Here is a 7,376-nt window from a genome sequence, read left to right on the forward strand (position 1 = left end):
TATAAGTAAAGGCGTTTGAGGAAACTTTAATATATTACATGTGGTATTTTCTTAAATCTTAATTTTTCATTCGCATTATTGCAGCATTACATATTATTCTTTACTTTCTTATCTTTATGTCCTTAATTTATGTTTTTGTTTACTCTATGATGTAGTTTAATTCAGTTATGAGTAGCTAAATTTCATAGCTTGGATGTGAAACAGAGGGTGAAATCCCAAATCAAAGGAAAGTGGACATTGTTTCTCAATAATGATGTTCCACCATTTCATTTAAGTTTGTAAAAAAACAAGTCACTTCTTGACAAGTTGATCACTTGGAAACGAGTAGTGGTCTTAGAGATAAATCATTTGGAACACATCAACTTTAATGACATGGGAAGTATACTTGAGAAAGTTATTTTAAATATATATTAAACAAAGAGCTTTGTTGATCCATGTATTTCGAGGAAATCATCACACTTTATCTAGATTCTGGTCTTACATAGAGATATACATGTTTAAAAGGCGGATTCTGTGTGTATGTAAAAGATTGAGAAAGCATTCCTTGAAATAGGTGGTGGAACATTTGTTGCTGACACATTGTTGTAGCATTGTTTACAACAATTCGTTGTTGTAATTTGTGTTTGCATCCCATCTAAAGTCTTGCACCCATGCTTCCTTTATCAGTGGTCTAAAAATCAAATCAAACAATTTTCTCGAATTCGTCATCTGAAATTATTTCTTTCATTAGACTTTTACCAAATTTTTACTCCCATCTCCATGAATATTCAATATTTTACCATTATACTTGTAAAAGACCATATTGGCCCATATCGTATATTTTCTTTTGGTTTCCAGTTATCAAATTTCTAAAGGTATATAAACTTCCTATCAGACATCCATCTTGATATAGATTATTTTCATTTTAACCATTTTTTACGTGCAATGGTATATATGTGTAATATTTGTTATGAATATCCATGTACATTTACGTGTATACTACAACTCGACACAGTAAGCCCGTTACTCAATATCAACTTCTTCAACACCATAAGTTTGTAACTCAAAAACACTTTCTTCAATGTTGTAAGTCTGTAATATGACACAATGTTATTCATCAACGTAACCAAACACACATCGGGACTAATCGAGAACCCATCGAGACTGATCGAGATTAATCGAGAACTCATCCATTAACTTAGTGTGTGTTTTTGTGTGTAAAACCATAACCTACCACCTTCATGTTTCATTGAGACCGGTCGAGAAACTATCAATTTAATTTATTTTTTGTGTGTGCAAAACCATACATCTACCACTTTATGGTTTTATCGAGACAGATCAGAAACACGTAGAGATGAATTGGGAGCCCATCCATACCGATCGAAAACCCATCAAGACCGATCGAAAACCCATTGAGATCGATCGAGACCAATCAAGACTAATTGAGAACTCATCCATTATTTTGATCCTTTCTCTCAGTGATTTGATGATAATCCATTTTACCTTGTACGAAGTATTTTATGTTTCTGTCTTTCAGTTACAGCGATCATCACTGAGTATGTTCAGTGATCGCTGAGAACATGTAATGTAAGTCCATCAGCAACAGCGATACTTCAAGAAGACAAAACTCACACCAAAGAACCTTCAGCGAAAGTCGAAAACTGAAACTGAAGATTAGAGACTGGCGAGTWCGTGATCTRAAGCRRYATTCAGTGATTACAACCTGGTCTACACATGTGTGAAGACTGCCCAAGCTTCAACGAATGCTGAAGAGACCTTCAGGTTATTCCAGCATTCAGTGATCAAAAGAAGCTTGTTAAACACGATTGCTTTTGTCTTGTCCTTATACACACAAAGGACAAACCCATACCCTTTCTAAAGTATAGTACGGTACAACGCCGATTAATTGACTCTATTACCCACCAACTTTATGAAAGGATGTCTGCTTATGAATAGGCTTTTGTACTATTCACTGTAGCAAAGGACAAGTCTTTCTCTAAAGGCTTGACACGTGTTCAAACCGTACTATGTTGCATTAAATGTGCATTTAATGCAATGGTTATAAATAGATGTGTTCTATCTCCATGCAGAGATACACTAATATTTACTCTTGAACCCTAACTTACGTTCATAAGTAAAAGAACACACATCTAAGAACACAATACGCTTATCTTCAAAAGCAAGTTAGAATCTCTTTTTAGTATTATAAATAGTTCTTACCCAGAAAGAAATTACTTCCTTCTAAGTCTCTTACAGCAAATCATTTTTCTTTGCTAAGAACTAGTGTGTAACTTAGATTGTTTAGATAGGTTATATTTACCTTATCTTTCCGCAAACAATCTTGTAAAATCTATATTAATCATTCTTTATCAATATATATTTTTTAAATTTGAAAAGTTTAATGTGTTTGTATTCATTCCCCCCCCCCTAAAAATGTGTTATACACATCTTGTTGACCCTAACAAGACCAACACATTATCTTGGTGTGTGTTTGTGTTTATAAAACCATAAACTACCACATCCATTTTCCATCGAGACTGATCGAGAACCTATCGTTTGATTTATTATGTGTTTGTATGTTTAAAACCATAACCTATCACTTTCAGCTTTTATTGAGACGGATAGGGAACCCAATAAAACCAATCAAGAACCCAATAAAGAAAAAAGAAAAAGAAATTAGAGTATGTATGATTGAAACTATATTATATTCTTGATGAATAATATGTATATGCATGATGAATATTATGGTGAAAACTAATATTTATGATGAAAAGTAATATGTATGATGAATATCATATTGGTATCAATACTAGAGAGTTGTTGTATACACGTAAACAACATAGATATTCATGATGGAAATATGTATATTAATGACGAATAATATATATATTCATGATGAATAGTATGCATATTCATGATAGATGTTACAGTGACAACGTATATTCATGATGAATATTATACTAATGTATGAATATTAAAAAGTTGTTGTATACACGTGAACATATATAAAATATTCATGATGAACGTTATAGGAAAAATGTATATTCATGATAAATATTATATTGATATATGAATACTGAAAAGTATTGTAAACACATGAATATATATAAATAAATATTTATGATGAATGTCATAGTAAAAATATATATTCATGATGAATATCATATTAGTGTATGAATATTGAAGGACTGTTATATATACATGAATATTCATGGTGAATGTTATGGTGAAAATGTATATTAGTGATGAATACTGAAGATTTGTTTCGTATACTTGAAAATACATAACTATTCATGATGAATGTTACCTTGAGTTGTATATTCGTATGAATATCATATTGATGTATTATTATTAAAGAGTTATTGTATAGTCGTGAATGTATATAAGTATTTATAATCAATATTACACAGATATACCATTTCACATTAAAAAAAAGTTAAAAAAAAAAAAAAAAAAACTATATCAAGATGAATGTCATCAAAAAAAAAATTGAAAGGCTTGTTGTTTGACGTAATTTGTTTAATCAAAATATTAGTTATTTTAATATAATTTAATTTAAAAATTAAGGAGGCAAAAGTTTTTCAATTAAAAAAGAAAGGAAAAAGTCAAACAAGTTAGGCATGTGATTCAAGTTTCTAATTAATTTCATTTTTTCCCTAATCACTCCTTAATTGACCACTTTATGTTTTAGCTTTTGCTCAATTTTCTTAATTTTGATCAATGACCCAGATCTGCCAAAAAAAAATGAAAAATTGAGAAACACTTTGGTAATTATTCATCTGGACAGTATGTATATGTCCATACAAGTAATTTGTAAATTTTTTATCTAATATTACACATGTGCATAACATCCAAACGTGCATAAAACCCAAGAAACAACTTCAATTATTTGTATACGCATGTGCATAAGAATAGACTGTGTAACCTTTAAAAAACATACAAACCGATCTCAATCGCCTGTGTAGATGATCAATAATGTAGATTAAATCGGCTTCTAAGTTTATTCTCAACCTCATCTTTAACTGATTAACTAGTTGTGTACCCGCGCAATGCGGCGGGAGCCGTGAATTTTAACGATTTTGAAGTTTCATTGGTTTTATTAGAGAAGATTTAACGATGATATAAGTTACACTTGGTCTTTACATATTAATACAATTTGAATAAATAAGAGTTATTGTTTCAATTACAGGCTATTGGTGAAAAAAATTGTATGACAGTTTAAAATCTAATATATTTAAAATCCAACATATTTAGATGACTCCACAAATGTGTTCGATTTACATCAAGAGCAAAGAATCAAGAGATCGAGAGCGATATTGAGAGTTCTATAGCAATTGAATGAGAAATGAATATGAAAACTTTTAATAATTAATGATGAATATCAGTTTGAATGTCACATTGGGGGCTGGGGAGAAGACACAGAGATATGAGGAGGGTGAAGATATGAGTGAAATGTGTCAAAAGTATCTTTGGAACATGAAAAGACAATGTAATAATGTGCATTGGTAACTTGTACTATAAGTTATTTTAATTGTAGATTAAGAGATTTTAAGATTGAATGCATAAAGTAGTAGTACTTAATGCATTATGAGTTGTTTACGATTTTTAAGACTTTGTATATAAATGTATAATATTTTATGTATTAAAAATTATTTTTTAAAACTTTTAATAAATCTGATTTATAAGATAATATAGATGATTGAAGATTTTAAAATGACGAAATAAGGTTGGTGCAAGGAACAATCATGAATGAGGTTGCTTCAATGTTCCTCTCTTGACTATTGCTTTGGTTTTTCTTCAACTATACGTACTCCTTTTTATTAATTAATAAAAAAACCCTTTTTATTTATTTATTACAAGGATGAAAATTTAAATTTAAAACTATTTGCTTTTTAACAAATAACAATCAATGGGTTTGACATAAAAACTAACGGGATTGTTTAAACTTATGTTTTTTTTATAAAAGTCTTTATTAACTTATTATAAGTTAGAATGATTTAACTTCTTCAAAAACTCCTTATTACCGATGTAGCGTCGGTATAATGTGTTTATCCAAACACTCAAAAATGCTTATTACTAGTGTTACACTGAACTAAGTCAATAAATTGTTTTTATAAGCAATCCTAGACATCGCCATAACTTTTAACGTAAAAAAAAATCATTTTATATAAATGTACATAAACTATTAAATTAGTCAAAAAGTTGACAAATGTAATTATAAAAACTATCAAAATGAAGATAATAACCGTAGGAAAAAAAAACCCTCTTTTTTGTATTTTTAAAAGAAACATAAATAAAATATAGTTGTATTATTTAAAAATAAGACGAACATAATTGTACTGTTTGAAAATGAAAAAGTAAACGCATACTAGACATTTGATATTCAATAAGAAATATAAATAATTTCAGTTCAATAATTGTATAATGTTGAACTTGATATACTACTTTAACAGATTATTTAAACATTTCTCTAAATATCTTTGACTGTTACAAGATATAAATATCTGATCAACACTTTTAAAATTAAATATACTTTTATATTTATTTTAAGCTCTAAATAAATAAAATGATCACCAAAATCCTTTGATTAATTGACTTTTAACTTGCATACTTCATGTTTATATACGATATCATGTTACATTAAAATTACTCACAAGAGTAAGAAGCAAGAAACCAAAAAGGGAATACAGATGATAATTTTGATCCAACAGAAGGCTTTGAATACCTATTCATAATAAAACTAGATGTAAAAACTACATTTATCTATACTATATTATAAAACATTTGATAAAAACTCTTAAAAATGACTTTTTATACATGAAGTATTGTTTATTAATGCATATTACTTAAAATTTAAGATTACAAATAAATTGTGCGTACGTACAACTTATTAAAGCTTTACGTTTGAATTCATGTAACTAACTGTGGATAAACATAATTAAATACATGATAAATATCTTATTTTGAATTTTAAAAAAATTGAAATATAATTAAGATAATCATTGAGTTCTACCATAAAACTTAATTATTATCTTTATAACATATTACTAAATCAAAAATAAATTACTTCGTTATTAAACCTAAATTAAATTATAATAAAAAATTTGAATTAAATAAATTACACAAAGAAAATAGAACTTTTAAAATAGTTAATTTGATACTGATATCAATATATATCTTTTTCAAATTTTTATGATATCTTTAAATTTATATTTTATTCAAAATAAAAATATTGTCGCTTTTCTAAAACCACACAAAATCATATTATATCGACAGAGACATAAAATAAAATGAAACATTAAAATCGAAATGTATCTCACTGTATTGTGCGAATACCCTCCTAGTTATTGCTAAATGCATTCAACTCCCTAATTATTTGTTTTTAAGGTCATTTTTTGCTTCTTTGCATTTTTGTTTTTATTTAATTGTATTAAATTATTTTTAATAATTTTGTTTCTAATATAGTTAATATAAACATTACTTTTTTCTAATATAAATTATTAGTAATATAACAATACTTTTTCTGATTATTATATAATTATAAAAATGATACATATAATATTTTGCTAATACGTTGAATTTATTTTTATTTTTACTTTTTTTTATTTAATTGTAAACAAATTCTTATTTTTTTTCCCTAATGATTAATATGATTGTAAAAATAAAACATCGAGTCTTCAATCGATGCAACTTGACCTGAATGAAAGAAGTTTAAAGAGTTTTAGATCAGATTACAATATTGACTTCTAAATTTGTTAATGTATTCTATCTTGTGTACGTTTAACTTTTCCAAAAATGGAAAGACTTGGGGGCCGTTTACCAAATGCTTATCAAATGATTACTCGGGCAAGCGCTTACCAAGTAACATTACCTCACTGGATGAATATGGTAAAGACCAAGAATCTTATCCGGTAAGAGCGAGACAAGAACCAAGACTCCAAGAGTCTTACCTGGTAAGTGAGAATGACGACTCTTACCACGGTAAGCGCTTACCGGGTAAATTGTCGCATATGATGTCGTTTTGATGAACTAAAATTTTACCCGATAAGTAAATAATAGTGTCAAATTTTACCGGAAAGCACTTACCGGATAAGTGTTTGGCAAACGGTTCCTTAGATGTAGTGACTTATGTAAATAGTCTGATATGGAGAAGAGGTAATACTTTAAAGGAGGTAATATGGAGAAGAGATCTTCGATTTATCACAACAAAATCACATCATTATCAATTTATCACAATCATAAAAAGTCTTTGATTTATCAAAACATTATCACAGCAAAATCATATCATTAACACATCGTAATACATGTAATAATAATAATAGTATAATATATAATTCTAACATAATAGATATAAATGAATATAATATATACGAATAATATACATGTAATAATATATA

Source organism: Cynara cardunculus (assembly GCF_001531365.2).
Source record: "Cynara cardunculus var. scolymus isolate 2C chromosome LG 15, CcrdV1, whole genome shotgun sequence".
NCBI lineage: Eukaryota > Viridiplantae > Streptophyta > Magnoliopsida > Asterales > Asteraceae > Cynara > Cynara cardunculus.